Genomic DNA, 16,457 nt, shown 5'->3' on the forward strand with positions numbered 1-16,457 from the left:
CAGCAAGCAATGCAGGTGGAGAAGCACGGTGGCTAGGAAAAACTCCCTAGAAAGGCCAAGAGCAAGATGAGATCAAATCAACAAAGGAACATTAGGCAACCCTATCAAACTTTTTCGGCTAGATGGCCATCAAATTCCACAAATAAACAATGGATAATTGTAGCCTCTTAGTCCTTCTACAGATTTCCTGCAAATGCATGCTTGCCCCAATCAAACACCCAAGCTAACTGGTTGAAGTTGGCTATCTTGCTAGCTAGCGACTTCCAGACACAAATGAGAGACACAAATGAACACCTCACTCTGACTATTTTATTCACTGTAGCTGGTTAGCTGGTTAGTCTGTTTACATGTTATCTAGAGCGTTCTTTACTAATTAACTTTTTTTTGCCTACGTTTACTGACACCAGTCGTATTCAGCCGGTGTTGCACTTTGGTATATTCATCAGTTGTTCTCTGCTCTGGCACACTCAGTGCTCAGAGTGTGAAATCAGAATGGATAGCATATCTCTTGCATTCACAAATTCACTAACTGTATAATAGTAATTTAACGTCTTGCTAGCTAACCAAATGATACATGAATCTGTAGCTGTGTATAGCCACCGAGAAACTATATGAGGGAAAAAAATGCCATTCCTTGGCGTCCAGATCACCAACAAACTAACATTCTTGTCAGTAAGTATTTCACTGTAAGGTCTACACCTGACGTATTCGGAGTATGTGACAAATTCCATTTAATTTGATATGCTTTGTATTTGTGTTCAGTATAACTCCCTGCAACTCTACACATATTGCCATGAGGCAAAGAGAAATATGTGCATTTTCATAGCTAATCTGATGCTATTCTATGACATTTTACAATGACTGAGAACATTTTGGTAGACAAGTGGTACACCAGTGGCCCTAGCCATCTGTCCAATACTCCTCTCTCCACCTGACTAAATATCCAGGCCACATACACACACATGCAGATGGGTTTTATATAGCATTATCTTTATCTCTCTCTATTTCACTCTCTATTTTTCTCTCTCTACCTCTCTATCTCTCCCTCTCTCTCCCTCTCTGTCTTTCTCTCCTTCTCTGTCTTTCTCTCTCGCTCTCTGTCTCCCTCTCTGGCACTCTCTCTCAATTCAATTTCAGTTCAATATCTTTATTGGTGTCACACCCTGACTATAGTTTGCTTTGTATGTTTCTATGTTTTGGTTGGTCAGGGTGTGAGCTGAGTGGGCATTCTATGTTACATGTCTAGTTTGTCTATTTCTATGTATGGCCTGATATGGTTCTCAATCAGAGGCAGGTGTTCGTCATTGTCTCTGATTGGGAACCATATTTAGGTAGCCTGTTTGGTGTTGGGTTTGGTGGGTGATTGTCCTTGTTCCTGTCTCTGTGTTTGCACCAGATAGGACTGTTTAGGTTTTCACTTTTCTTGTTTTGTTTAGTCTGTTCATGTATAGTCGTCTTTATTAAAAACATGAATAACCACCACGCTGCATTTTGGTCCGCCTCTCCTTCAGATGAAGAAAACCGTTATAATTGGCATGGAAAACATATGTTTACATTGTCAAAGCAAGTGAAATAGATAATAAACAAAAGTCAAATACACAATAAAAATTGTACTGTTAACATTACACTCACAGAAGTTCCAAAAGAGTAGAGACATTTCAAATGTCATATTATGGCTATATACAGTGTTGTAGTGATGTGCAAATAACTAAAGTACAAAAGGGAAAATAAATAAACATAAAATTGTATCTACAATGGTGTTTGTTCTTTATTGGTTGCCCTTTTCTTGTGGCAACTCTCTCTCTCTCTGTCTTTCTCTCTCTGTCTTTCTCTCTCTTTCACTGTGTCTCTCTCTCTCGCTCTCGTTCTCTGTCTCTTTCTCTCTCTCTCTTTCTCTGTCTCCCTCTTTCTCTGTCTCTCTCTCTTTCTCTGTCTCTCTCTCTCTCTCTCTCTCTCTCTCTCTCTCTCTTTCTCTGTCTCTCTCTTTCTCTGTCTCTCTCTCTTTCTCTGTGTCTCTCTCTCTAGTTCTCTCTCTCTCTTTCTCCCTCACACACACCATGAAGTCCATTAATCCATAGGATCTCTGAAGGATCTCTGGAGTCTTAAAACAATATTCTGACTGGAGAGTGGAAGACGGGGTCATATCTCAGCAGTGTTCAGAATGTAATAAGTCAAGTTGAAAGTGTGGGTGTGTAATAAGTCATGTTGAGTGTGTGGGTGTGTGTAATAAGTCAAGTTGAGTGTGTGAGCGTGTGCAATAAGTCATGATGAGTGTGTGGGAGTGTGTAATAAGTCATATCGTTTGTGGGTGTGTGTAATAAGTCATGCTGAGTGTGTGTGTGTGTAATAAGTCATGTCGAGAATGTGGGTGTGTAATAAGTCATATTGGTTGTGAGTGTGTGTAATAAGTAATGCTGAGTGTGTGGGTGTTTAATAAGTCATGTTAAGTGTGTGGGTGTGTAATAAGCAATGTTGAGTGTGTGGGTGTGTGTAATAAGTCATGATGAGTGTGTGGGAGTGTGTAATATGTCATGTTGAGTGTGGGTGTGTAATAAGTCGCGATGAGTGTGTGGGAGTGTGTAATAAGCCATGTTGAGTATGTGTGTATAATAAGCCATGTTGGTTGTCAGGGTGTGCGTAATAAGTCGTGATGAGTGTGTGGGAGTGTGTAATAAGTCATGTTGAGTGTGGTTGTGTAATAAGTCATACTGGTTGTGTGTGGGCATGTAATAAGTCATGTTGAGTGTGGGAGTGTGTAATAAGTAATGTTGATTGTGTGGGTGGGTGTAATAAGTCATGCTGAGTGTGTGAGAGTTTGTAATAAGTCAGGTTGAGTGTGGGTGTGTAAAAGTCATTTTGGTTGTGGGTGTGTGTAATAAGTCATGTTGAGTGTGTGGGTGTGTATTAAGTCATGTTGAGTGTGGGTGTGTAAAAAATCATGTTGAGTGTGTGGGTGTACAATAAGTCATGTTGGGTGTTGGTGTGTAATAAGTCATATTGGTTGTGGGCGTGTGTAATAAGCAATGTTGAATGTGGGAGTGTGTAATAAGTCAATGTTAGTGTGTGGGTGTGTAATAAGTCATGTTGAGTGCGTGGGCGTGTGTAATAAGCCATGGTGGGTGTGGGAATGTGTAATAAGTCTTGTTGAGTGTGTGGGTGTGTAATAAGTCATGTTGAGTGTGTGGGTGTGTAATAAGTAATGTTCAGTGCGTGGGTGTGTAATAAATCATGTTGAGTGTGTGGGTGTGTAATAGTCCCGTTGGGTGTGTGGGTGTGTAATAAGACATGTTGTGTGTATGGGTGGGTGTAATAAGTCATGCTGAGTGTGTGGGAGTTTTTAATAAGTCAGGTTGAGTGTGGGTGTGTGTAATAAGTCATGTTGATTGTGTGGGTGGGTGTAATAAGTCATGCTGAGTGTGTGGGAGTTTGTAATAAGTCAGGTTAAGTGTGGGTGTGTAAAAGTCATTTTGTTTGTGGGTGTGTGTAATAAGTCATGTTGAGTGTGTGGGTGTGTATTAAGTCATGTTGAGTGTATGGGTGTACAATAAGACATGTTGAATGTTGGTGTGTAATAAGTCATATTGGTTGTGGGCGTCTTTAATACGCCATGTTGAGTGTGGGTGTGTAATAAGTCATATTGGTTGTGTGTGTGTAATAACCCATGTTGAGTGTGGGTATGTGCAATAAGTCATGTTGGGTGTTGGTGTGTAATAAGTCATATTGGTTGTGGGCGTCTTTAATAAGTCATGTTGAGTGTGTGGGTGTGTAATAAGTCATGTTGAGTGTGTGGGCGTGTGTAATAAGCAATGTTGAATGTGGGAGTGTGTAATAAGTCAATGTTAGTTCTTGGGTGTGTAATAAGTCACGTTGAGTGCGTGGGTGTGTGTAATAAGCCATGGTGGGTGTGGGAATGTGTAATAAGTCTTGTTGAGTGTGTGAGTGTGTAATAAGTCATGTTTCGTGTGTGGGCGTGTGTAATAAGTTATGTTGAGTGTGTGGGCGTGGGTAATAAGGCATGTTGAGTTTTTTGTTGGGTAGGTGGGTGTGTAATAAGTCATGTTGAGTGTGTGTGTGTGTGTGTGTGTGTGTGTGTGTGTGTGTGTGTGTGTGTGTGTGTGTGTGTGTGTGTGTGTGTGTGTGTGTGTGTGTGTGTGTGTGTGTGTGTGTGTGTGTGTGTAATAAGTAATGTTGAGTGTGTGTAATAAGTCATGTTAAAAAAATCAAATCAAATTTTATTTGTCACATACACATGGTTAGCAGATGTTAATATGAGTGTAGCGAAATGCTTGTGCTTCTAGTTCCGACAATGCAGTAATAATCCAACAAGTAATCTAACTAACAATTCCAAAATAAACTACTGTCTTATACACAGTGTAAGGGGATAAAGAATATGTACATAAAGATATATGAATGAGTGATGGTACAGAGCAGCTTAGGCAAGATACAGTAGATGGTATCGGGTACAGTATATACATATGAGATGAGTATGTAAACAAAGTGGCATAGTTAAAGTGGCTAGTGATACATGTTTTACATAAGGATGCAGTAGATGATATAGAGTACAGTATATACGTATACATATGAGATGAATAATGTAGGGTATGTAAACATTATATTAGGTAGCATTGTTTAAAGTGGCTAGTGATATATTTTACATCATTTCCCATCAATTCCCATTATTAAAGTGGCTGGAGTTGAGTCAGTGTGTTGGCAGCAGCCACTCAATGTTAGTGGTGGCTGTTTAACAGTCTGATGGCCTTGAGATAGAAGCTGTTTTTCAGTCTCTTGGTCCCAGCTTTGATGCACCTGTACTGACCTCGCCTTCTGGATGACAGCGGGGTGAACAGGCAGTGGCTCGGGTGGTTGTTGTCCTTGATGATCTTTATGGCCTTCCTGTAACATCGGGTGGTGTAGGTGTCCTGGAGGGCAGGTAGTTTGCCCCCGGTGATGCGTTGTGCAGACCTCACTACCCTCTGGAGAGCCTTACGGTTGTGGGCGGAGCAGTTGCCGTACCAGGCGGTGATACAGCCCGCCAGGATGCTCTCGATTGTGCATCTGTAGAAGTTTGTGAGTGCTTTTGGTGACAAGCCGAATTTCTTCAGCCTCCTGAGGTTGAAGAGGCGCTGCTGCGCCTTCTTCACGATGCTGTCTGTGTGAGTGGACCAATTCAGTTTGTCTGTGATGTGTATGCCGAGGAACTTAAAACTTACTACCCTCTCCACTACTCTTCCATTGATGTGGATAGGGGGGTGTTCCCTCTGCTGTTTCCTGAAGTCCACAATCATCTCCTTAGTTTTGTTGACGTTGAGTGGAGGCTATTTTCCTGACACCACACTCCGAGGGCCCTCACCTCCTCCCTGTAGGCCGTCTCGTCGTTGTTGGTAATCAAGAATACCACTGTTGTGTCGTCCGCAAACTTGATGATTGAGTTGGAGGCGTGCGTGGCCACGCAGTCGTGGGTGAACAGGGAGTACAGGAGAGGGCTCAGAACGCACCCTTGTGGGGCCCCAGTGTTGAGGATCAGCGGGGTGGAGATGTTGTTGCCTACCCTCACCACCTGGGGGCGGCCCGTCAGGAAGTCCAGTACCCAGTTGCACAGGGCGGGGTCGAGACCCAGGGTCTCGAGCTTGATGACGAGCTTGGAGGGTACTATGGTGTTGTAGGCCAAGCTGTAGTCGATGAACAGCATTCTCACATAGGTATTCCTCTTGTCCAGATGGGTTAGGGCAGTGTGCAGTGTGGTTGAGATTGCATCGTCTGTGGACCTATTTGGAGGTAAGCAAATTGGAGTGGGTCTAGGGTGTCAGGTAGGGTGGAGGTGATATGGTCCTTGACTAGTCTCTCAAAGCACTTCATGATGACGGAAGTGAGTGCTACGGGGCGGTAGTCGTTTATCTCAGTTACCTTAGCTTTCTTGGGAACAGGAACAATGGTGGCCCTCTTGAAGCATGTGGGAACAGCAGACTGGTGTAGGGATTGATTGAATATGTCCGTGAACACACCGGCCAGCTGGTCTGCGCATGCTCTGAGGGCGCGGCTGGGGATGCCGTCTGGGCCTGCAGCCTTGCGAGGGTTAACACGTTTAAATGTTTTACTCACCTCGGCTGCAGTGAAGGAGAGTCTGCATGTTTTCATTGCAGGCCGTGTCAGTGGCACTGTATTGTCCTCAAAGCGGGCAAAAAAGTTATTTAGTCTGCCTGGGAGCAAGACATCCTGGTCCGTGACTGGGCTGGTTTTCTTCTTGTAGTCCGTGATTGACTGTATACCCTGCCACATACCTCTTGCGTCTGAGCCGTTGAATTGAGATTCTACTTTGTCTCTATACTGACGCTTAGCTTGTTTGATAGCCTTGCGGAGGGAATAGCTGCACTGCTTGTATTCGGTCATGTTACCAGTCACCTTGCCCTGATTAAAAGCATTGGTTCGCGCTTTCAGTTGAGTGTGTGGGTGTGTGTATTAAGTCAAGTTGAAAGTGTGGGTGTGTAATAAGTCATGTTGAGTGTGTGGGTGTGTGTAAAAAGTCAAGTTGAGTGTGTGGGGGTGTGTAATAAGTCATGTTGAGTGTGTGGGTGTGTGTTTAAGGATATGGGGTAGTATTCTGAAGTTTGGATGACTGAGGTGCCCAAAGTAAACTGCCTGTTACACAGGCCCAGGAGCTAGTATATGCATATAACTGGTAGTATTTGATAGAAAACACTCTAATGTTTCTACAACTGTTAAAATAATGTCTGTGAGTATAACAAAACTGATATCGCATGCGATAACCCAAGGAGAATCCATCCATATTTTTTTTTGGGGGGGGGGTCACCACTCATTGAAATGGCTGTCTATGGGAAAATCAAATGAATATCTGTGAATACCTCCCAGATTGCAGTTCATAGGGCTTCCAGTAGATGTCAAAAGTCTGTTTTTTGAAAAATGAGCTAAAATTTGTAGTTTTTCTAGGTGGCTCCCATTTTGGCTGTAGTTTTGTGGCGTGCGTGGATGAGGGCATGCACTTTGTTATTTATCTCCGTCAAGGAACATACTATTCTCTGTCTTTAATTGTATTGTTTATTTACATATTAGGGTACCTAAGGATTGATTAGAAACGCTGTTTGACTTGTTTGGAAGTTTATTGGTTACGAAGTTTATTTGTAACGTTGTCATGAAGTTTATTGGTAATGTTGTCATGAAGTTTATTGGTAACGTTGTCATGAAGTTTATTGGTAACGTTGTCATGAAGTTTATTGGTAACGTTGTCACGAAGTTTATTGGTAACGTTGTCATGAAGTTTATTGGTAACGTTGTCATGAAGTTTATTGGTAATGTTGTCATGAAGTTTATTGGTAATGTTGTCATGAAGTTTATTGGTAACGTTGTCATGAAGTTTATTGGTAACGTTGTCATGAAGTTTATTGGTAACGTTGTCACGAAGTTTATTGGTAACGTTGTCATGAAGTTTATTGGTAACGTTGTCATGAAGTTTATTGGTAACATTGTCATGAAGTTTATTGGTAACGTTGTCACGAAGTTTATTGGTAACGTTGTCATGAAGTTTATTGGTAACGTTGTCACGAAGTTTATTGGTAACGTTGTCATGAAGTTTATTGGTAACGTTGTCATGAAGTTTATTGGTAACGTTGTCATGAAGTTTATTGGTAACGTTGTCATGAAGTTTATTGGTAACGTTGTCACGAAGTTTATTGGTAACGTTGTCATGAAGTTTATTGGTAACGTTGTCACGAAGTTTATTGGTAACGTTGTCACGAAGTTTATTGGTAACGTTGTCACGAAGTTTATTGGTAACGTTGTCACGAAGTTTATTGGTAACGTTGTCATGAAGTTTATTGGTAACGTTGTCATGAAGTTTACTTGGTACGTTGTCACGAAGTTTATTGGTAACGTTGTCACGAAAGGGGACGTAATAGGAGGGGTAGAGAGAGAAAAAGAAAGGGGGAGGTAATAGGAGGGGGTAGAGAGACAGAGAAAGGGGGAATGTAATAGGAGGGGGTAGAGAGACAGAGAAGGGGGATGTAATAGGAGGGGTAGAGAGAGACAGAGAAAGGGGGGAGGTATAGCAGGGGTTGAGAGACAAAGAGAATGGGGGAGGTAATAGGAGGGGGTAGAGAGAGACAGAGAAAGGGGGAGGTATTAGGAAGGGTTGAGAGAGACAGAGAAAGGGGGAGGTATTAGGAGGGTTGAGAGAGACAGAGAAAGGGGGAGGTAATAGAGGGGTAGAGAGAGACAGAGGAAGAGGGAGGTAATAGGAGGGGTAGAGAGAGACAGAGGAATGGGGAGGAATAGGAGGGGGTAGAGAGACAGAGAAAGAGGAGGTAATAGGAGGGGTAGAGAGAGAAAAAGAAAGGGGGAGGTAATAGGAGGGGGGTAGAGAGAGACAGAGGAAGAGGGAGGTAATAGGAGGGGTAGAGAGAGACAGAGGAAGAGGAGGTAATAGGAGGGGTAGAGAGAGACAGAGGAATGGGGAGGAATAGGAGGGGGTAGAGAGACAGAGGAAGAGGGAGGTAATAGGAGGGGTAGAGAGAGAAAAAGAAAGGGGAGGTAATAGGAGGGGGTAGAGAGACAGAGAAAGGGGGATGTAATAGGAGGGGGTTAGAGAGAGAGACAGAGGAAGGGGGAGGTAATAGGGGGGTTGAGAGAGACAGAGAAAGGGGGAGGTAATAGGAGGGGGTAGAGAGAGACAGAGAAAGGGGGAGGTAATATCAGGGGTTGAGAGACACAGAGAAAGGGGGAGGTAATAGGAGGGGGTAGAGAGAGACAGAGAAAGGGGGAGGTATTAGGAGGGGTTGAGAGAGACAGAGAAAGGGGGAGGTATTAGGAGGGGTAGAGAGGACAGAGGAAGGGGGAGGTAATAGGAGGGGTAGAGAGAGACAGAGGAAGGGGGAGGTAATAGGAGGGGCTGAGAGAGACAGAGAAAGAGGGAGGTAATAGGAGGGGGTAGAGAGAGAACAGAGAAAGGGGGAGGTAATAGCAGGGGTTGAGAGACAAAGAGAAAGGGGGAGGTAATAGGAGGGGTTAGAGAGACAGAGAAGGGGAGGTAATAGGAGGGGTTAGAGAGACAGAGAAAGGGGGAGGTAATAGGAGGGGTAGAGAGACAGAGAAAGGGGGAGGGTAATAGGAGGGGTAGAGAGACAGGAGAAAGGGGGAGGTAATAGGAGGGGTAGAGAGACAGAGCAAGGGGAGGTAATAGGAGGGGTAGAGAGACAGAGAAAGGGGGAGGTAATAGGAGGGGTAGAGAGACAGAGAAAGGGGGAGGTAATAGGAGGGGTAGAGAGACAGAGAAAGGGGGGAGGCACAGAGAAGGGGGAGAATAGGAGGGTTAGAGAGACAGAGAAAGGGGGGGAGGTAATAGGAGGGGGTAGAGAGACAGAGAAAGGGGGAAGGTAATAGGAGGGGTAGAGAGACAGAGAAAGGGGGAGGTAATAGGAGGGGTAGAGAGACAGAGAAAGGGGGAGGTATAGGAGGGGTAGAGAGACAGAGAAAGGGGGAGGTAATAGGAGGGGTAGAGAGAGACAGAGGAAGGGGGAGGTAATAGGAGGGGTTAGAGAGAGACAGAGAAAGGGGGAGGGGTAATAGGAGGGGTAGAGAGAGACAGAGGAAGGGGGAGGTAATAGGAGGGGTTAGAGAGACAGAGAAAGGGGGAGGTAATAGGAGGGGGTGAGGGAAATACTTTTGTAGTAGTCTAATGCATCCCCCTCCAACCTAACTTTCAGTCATCAATAGAGATTGGTGAGATAATCACCATGTGTTTGTGTAGAAGACGGACATCCCTGACACTGTAATGAGATCTCTGTGTGTTCCATAACGGTACCCTGTTTATATGTGCACCTATATAGAGCTCTGGTGAAATGTAGGCGTTTTAAAGGGGTGCCGTTTTGGGACACAGCCCAGGAGGATGTGAGACGCTTCTTCTTCATCCCTTTCATTTATAACACCCACCAGGATATGAAATATTAGCTTTTGATTTATTCATATATCTATTTATCTTCTCTTGTTCCTCTCCTCTTCTCCATCACCCTTTCATCTGAAAGCAGGGAAAACATTAAGTGGGAGATCACCACTGAGATCACAGCCCCTTGGTATTCAGACAAGACCAGAGCGAGACCAGAGGAGCAGTCGTTCCAAGTCACTGATCTAAGGTCAGTTTAGTGTTTTTTCCTCCTTGTGGTTAATGTTAGGATGGGAGGAGGGGAATCTGATTCTGGATCTGTGCCGAAGGACAACCTCTCTCTACCCAGGGCCATAGATTCGGTACATTGATTCGGTATATTGAATCGGTACATTGAATACATGGAACCCAATTAATTTAATACTTAAGAAATGATGTTTTGTGTCTCACAGAGAGAATTGGGCTGCAGGGTTTGTTCGAATAGGGCACTCGGCCAGTCACAGTGTGTGACCCTCAACCTTTATACAGCATTGTGACCGTTAAGGTCTTTGATGGTTTGTGTACATGTCAAGATCATCATCATATCAAGATCATTGAACACATCAGAAACACCAAACGACCCGAGAAAGGGAGAGGGGGAAATAGAGAGGGAGGGGGATGGAGAGAGAGAGTGAGGGATGGAGAGAGAGAGAGGGGGGGGGAAAGAGAGGGAGTAGGGGATGGTGACAGAGAGAGAGGGAGAGGGGGAAATAGAGAGGGAGGGGGATGGAGAGAGAGAGTGAGGGATGGAGAGAGAGAGGGGGGGGAGAGAGGGAGTAGGGGATGGTGACAGAGAGAGAGGGAAAGGGGGAAATAGAGAGGGAGGGGGATGGAGAGAGAGAGTGAGGGATGGAGATAGAGAGAGAGGGGGGGAGAGAGAGGGAGGGGGATGGAGAGAGAGAGAGAGGTGGGAGAGAGAGGGAGTAGGGGATGGTGACAGAGAGAGAGAGGGAGAGGGGGAAATTGAAAGAGGGGGGTGATGGAGAGAGAAAATGGGGGGGGGGAGCAAGAGCGAGGGGGGATGGAGAGAGGAGAACGGGAGAGGGGAGAGAGAGAGGGAGTGGGATGGAGAGAGAGACAGGGGGAGAGAAAGGGAGGGGGTGGAGAGAGAGGGATGGAGAGAGAGAGAAATAGAGAGGGAGAGGGTGGAGAGAGAGAGGGAGAGGGGGGAGAGAGGGGGAGGGGGGTGGAGAGAGAGAAGGATAGGGGGGAGAGAGTGGGATGGAGAGAGTAAAAGGGTGGGGAAGAGGAAGGGAGAGGGATGGGGGATGGAGAGGGGGAGAGAGAGGAATGGAGAGAGGGAGGGAGGGAGTCAGAGAGACAGACCACCCAACACAGCACTGCTCTCCAGACAACATCAAGCCAACTAAAGGGCCAGGGAACCAATTCCACTGTCTTTGATATTCAACTTTACTTCACTGACAGTCCATACAGTTTACTTTGGCACCAGTTGTATTTATTCATTTCTTTATTGGCGAATGCTAAACAGGGCAATGCCTTTTGATTTGTGATGATGCTCTGCAGGGCTCAAGGGGGTTGCTCTTGGAAACAGAACAGAAAGACCAGGCATACAGTTTCTGGTCAATAGCAACAGAGAGGAGAGACCAGGCATAGTTTCTGGTCTGCAGCAACATCGATAAGAGACCAGGCTGAGTTTCTGGTCTGCAGCAACATAGAGAAGAGACCAGGCATAGTTTCTGGTCTGCAGCAACATCGATAAGAGACCAGGCTGAGTTTCTGGTCTGCAGCAACATCGATAAGAGACCAGGCATAGTTTCTGGTCTATAGCAACATAGAGAAGATACCAGGAATGATTTCTGGTGTGTAGCAACATAGATAAGAGACCAGGCATAGTTTCTGGTCGGCAGCAACATAGAGAAGAGACCAGGCTGAGTTTCTGGTCTACAGCAACAGAGAGGAGATACCATTCATAGTTTCTGGTCTGCAGAAACATAAATAAGAGACCAGGCACAGTTTCTGGTCTGCAGCAACAGAGAGGAGAGACCAGACAGTTTCTGGTCTATAGCAACAGAGAGGAGAGACCAGACAGTTTCTGGTCTATAGCAACAGAGAGGAGAGACCAGACAGTTTCTGGTCTATAGCAACAAAGAGGAGAGGAGAGACCAGACATATGTTCCAAATGGCATCCTATTACCTATAGAGTGCACTACTGTTGACCAGATGCAGCCCAGGATACAGAGAGGTGCTTTGCAGTGTATTTGGTAGTAGTTTTCCGCTGGGTTTTTGTTAAAGTATTTTAAATGTTGGAAGATAATGATGAAATAACTTCACTCTGAAACCGTATAACTCTATGAAATTGATTAGAATCATACAATTATTATCTGATGGTTTTGTGTAGTTTTAGCCGGGACAGTTACAATAAATGATGTGTGTAGTTTTAGTCAGAAATAGGGTAAAACAATATATCTGGACAATATGTCTTTATAGTATCTTCAACACAGACTGTCTGAGCAAAATTCGGTGCCGACCTGGCTAGAGATTTGGGAGAGGACAGGGAGTACTTCTCAAGGTCTCAAGGTCTCCCAAATCTTTGTCGGCTGGGTAGTGATACAGTATGTGCGTAGGATACCTACTGTTTGTGTGTGAAAGTATGTGCGTAGGATACCTACTGTTTGTGTGTGAATGTGTGTGCATATGGAGCCAGTATAAAATGAATGGTTTTGTACAACAGATCAGCGCTCTCGTGAATAAACATTTTGACTATCATAGCTGGGCCTCTGTCTGTTTCATTCAACCAGTATCTTACAAATTCTGGGTTGCAGACTGAGTAGTTCAATTGAAGTTCAGTTTAAGAACATTGAGAACATAATTCTCCTAACAGTTCTAGAACTTGTATTGCTGTACTTGCCTTAGATGTATCACACTTTTCACTTAATTTTCTCTCTCTGAAGCCACCTGTATTTAGATGAAAGTTCGTTACAGTTTGCTTCATGGCCAAAAATATCTGTAGAAATATATGTAGTGGACATGAGTCGTTCATGGATGCTCATGGTCTCGTGACGAGGTAGTCCCGGCTCCGATTTAAAAACCAGTGTGTCGGCCCTTGGCCCTAGAGAGAATTCATTCTTGTTCTCAGGGTCAAGACCTTGGTTTCTTCCCTGGTGAACCCAGGTTTGTATCCCACTGGTTACATATATAGCGTTCTCCCCTTGTAGATTCTGTGAGTTCTCGTCTCCTACTGGCCTAGTGCCTACACCCAAAGAGTGAAACAGTCAAGTCGTTCTGATTCGCCGGTCGTAACTCTCATGTTTTTAAGACCAGTTCCTGGCGTTAGAAACAAATGTGTGTGGGTGGGTGGGTGGGTACGTGGTTGGGTGGGTGGTTGGGTGTGGGTGGGTGGGTACGTGGTTGGGTGGGTGGTTGGGTGTGGGTGGGTGGGTGGGTACGTGGTTGGGTGGGTGGTTGGGTGTGGGTGGGTGGGTGGGTACATGGTTGGGTGGGTGGGGGTGGGTACGTGGTTGGGTGGGTGGGGGTGGGTGGGTACGTGGTTGGGTGGGTGGTTGGGTGTGGGTGGGTACGTGGTTGGGTACGTGGTTGGGTGCTTGGGTACGTGGTTGGGTGGTTGGGGGTGGATACGTGGTTGGGTGGGTGGGGGTGGGTACGTGGTTGGGTGGGTGGTTGGGTACGTGGTTGGGTGGGTGGGGGTGGGTACGTGGTTGGGTGGGTGGTTGGGTACGTGGTTGGGTGGGTGGGGTACTGTGTCGTTGCTGTTGGTTTATGTCTGTGAGCAACCATTTTGTGACCATGCTGTCATGAAGAAATGTTTGGGATGTGGTTGTTCTGAACGTTATGTGTTAAGTTTGACCACCAGTGAGTTGATTACTGTGACAATATTCAATATGTTCATTAATATAAATCCGCTGCAGTGTTCTTTGGTTTTCAGTTGGTTTGTTTGGAGAGGCTTTTCTTATTTGACGCCGAGGCAGCTTGTTGGCAGTGCCCTCATAAGATGACTGTCTTTAAGTAGTAGTTTGTGCTTCTAAGATATCTATTGTTTATGTAAATGCAGTGCTTAGCTGTTCTTTCTTTTCTACCATCAGAAGTACAGTATTGTCTGTCACAGTTTTTGGTCATCTTGTGAAATTGGTCAGCTGAATCTCTGTGGAAGTAGCAGATGTACAGAGTGTGTCCCAAATGGAACCCCATTTCCTATATAGTGCACTACTTTTCACCAGGGCCCATAGTGAACGCACTACATAGGGAATAGGAATGCTGTCTGGGACACAACCCAGCGGGTGAACCGGCGGCTACTGTACCTTTTGAAATGCTCAAATAATTGATGGTTATCACATTCTCAGAAACAAATCTACTTGACCAGATCCAGGGCTCCCTTGAAAAGAGCGATTCGTATCTCAATGGGACTAATTTAGATAAATTAAGGACATTAAATATTGTGAAAACAAAGGATTCCAGTTATGTCTATTCTGATCATTACTATAGGAGGGGCCAGGCACCCTGGCTCCATCCCCAACCCCAACCCCATCCCCATCTCCTGGATCCAACCCCAACCCCATCTCCTGGATCCAACCCCAACCCCAACCCCATCTCCTGGATCCAACCCCAACCCCAACCCCATCTCCTGGATCCATCCCCAACCCCAACCCCATCCCCATCTCCTGGATCCAACCCCAACCCCATCTCCTGGATCCAACCCCAACCCAACCCCATCTCCTGGATCCAACCCCAACCCCATCTCCATCTCCTGGATCCAACCCCAACCCCAACCCCATCTCCTGGATCCAACCCCAACCCCAACCCCATCTCCTGGATCCATCCCCAACCCCAACCCCATCCCCATCTCCTGGATCCAACCCCAACCCCAACCCCATCTCCTGGATCCAACCCCAACCCAACCCCATCTCCTGGATCCAACCCCAACCCCATCTCCATCTCCTGGATCCAACCCCAACCCCAACCCATCTCCTGGCCCCAACCCCAGCCCCATCCCTTGGCTCCAGCCCCTAGCCCCGTGTCGCTGGCTCCAACCATAACCACAACCCCAGCCCCAGCCCCATCACTTGGCTCCAGCATCAGCCCCCAGCTGCTGGCTCCCACCCTAACTCCTAGCCACATCTCTTGGTCCTAGCCCCATGTCCGTAGCCCCAAGTTCCAGCCCCTGTTGTCCTCTGTTACTGCATGACCAATTAGCGCTTAGATGCGACACGCTAATCCTTTGTGGAATGCCTTTGTCCAACTGCACTTAAAACAATTCCCTCAGACATCAATAAATTGGAGTGGCAAGCTTTGCTCAAATCAGCCCCATGCTGAGTTAACTGGACTAATGTTTTATGTGTGTGTCATAGTTCATTTAAAACTGTACTTTCTTGTGCAAGATGTTCTCTCTCTATTATTGTAGTTTATAATCCAATCGTGGTGCGTGAATAGTCAAGGCGTTCAGTGATTAGCTGATAAAGGGCTAGTTGTCATAGAAACACTGTTGTCTGTCAGTTGGGGATTCAAGTGGGGATGATACAACTGTTCCCACGGTAATTCCTATCCACATGTCTGATGCATATAGATCTGGCATGCTTTCAAAAATACGTTTGGGAAAATATGAGGGAAACCTGAAAGACTGGTTTGGATTGAAAAATGGTATCCTTTCATTTGCGACACCAGGGTCAAGTCTTATAGCTCAGACACAACGGTAGGATTGTCAAATGTTTGCCTGCCGACTGTACTTAGCACCTCTGAACAGATTGTCAGCAGTCAATCTCTTTCGTGTTCACACAGCAAAGGCCTTGGAGTCTTCAGCCATACTCCAAACCAGAAGGTGGCAGTAGCGTTGTTTGGCAATGCATGTCCGTGTGGGTTGCTTATGGTTTAGATTCTAATGCTAGCTATTCGCTATTTTGTAGATTGCCACAACTAGTTAACTACCTAGCAAGATGACGAAGAAGCAATTTAATTAACTCTCTATAATCCCATACTGCCAGTGACAGCCCATAAACAAATGTTTAGCTAGTTAGCTAATGCTAGCATATTCGCTAGCTAGTACAAAATAGCTACTGTAGCTAGCTAAGGACACTGCACTAACACAGGCAGCTGTTTCATGTAAATGAATCCATTGTGATTGAATTATAATGTCAATACTAGCTACAGTGGTTAGCTAGCCTGGAGGAATTATTTAGTGTTGTGCATTGCATTGCATTGCATCTGTGCACTTAGCTAGCTACCATCCCACAGCTTACAATGCAAATGTAGTGTACCTGGCTCATGACATTTAACTGGATTTACAGAGAAAATGGCCTCTTTTTCCTTTTTGTTGTCACTCCTGTTTGCTCCCCCACGTGGGGGTTTGTGCCCTCTGATTGGCTCAAAGTCAAGTTGTTGGCCACTGACGAGCATTGCGATTCTGCAAGTTGAAATGGCATGTCTGTTGCTACCGGATCGGCATACAGCAGGTACCATCTTTGTACTAGTGAGAGCTTTTTGTTCTGTCACGTATTTATCAGCAGTGAGATTCTCTGTGTCTTTCATGCTATATACAGTACATTTAAGGTTAGGAGAA

The sequence above is a fragment of the Oncorhynchus kisutch genome, linkage group LG19 (assembly GCF_002021735.2).
Source record: "Oncorhynchus kisutch isolate 150728-3 linkage group LG19, Okis_V2, whole genome shotgun sequence".
NCBI classification, from domain to species: Eukaryota; Metazoa; Chordata; class Actinopteri; order Salmoniformes; family Salmonidae; genus Oncorhynchus; species Oncorhynchus kisutch.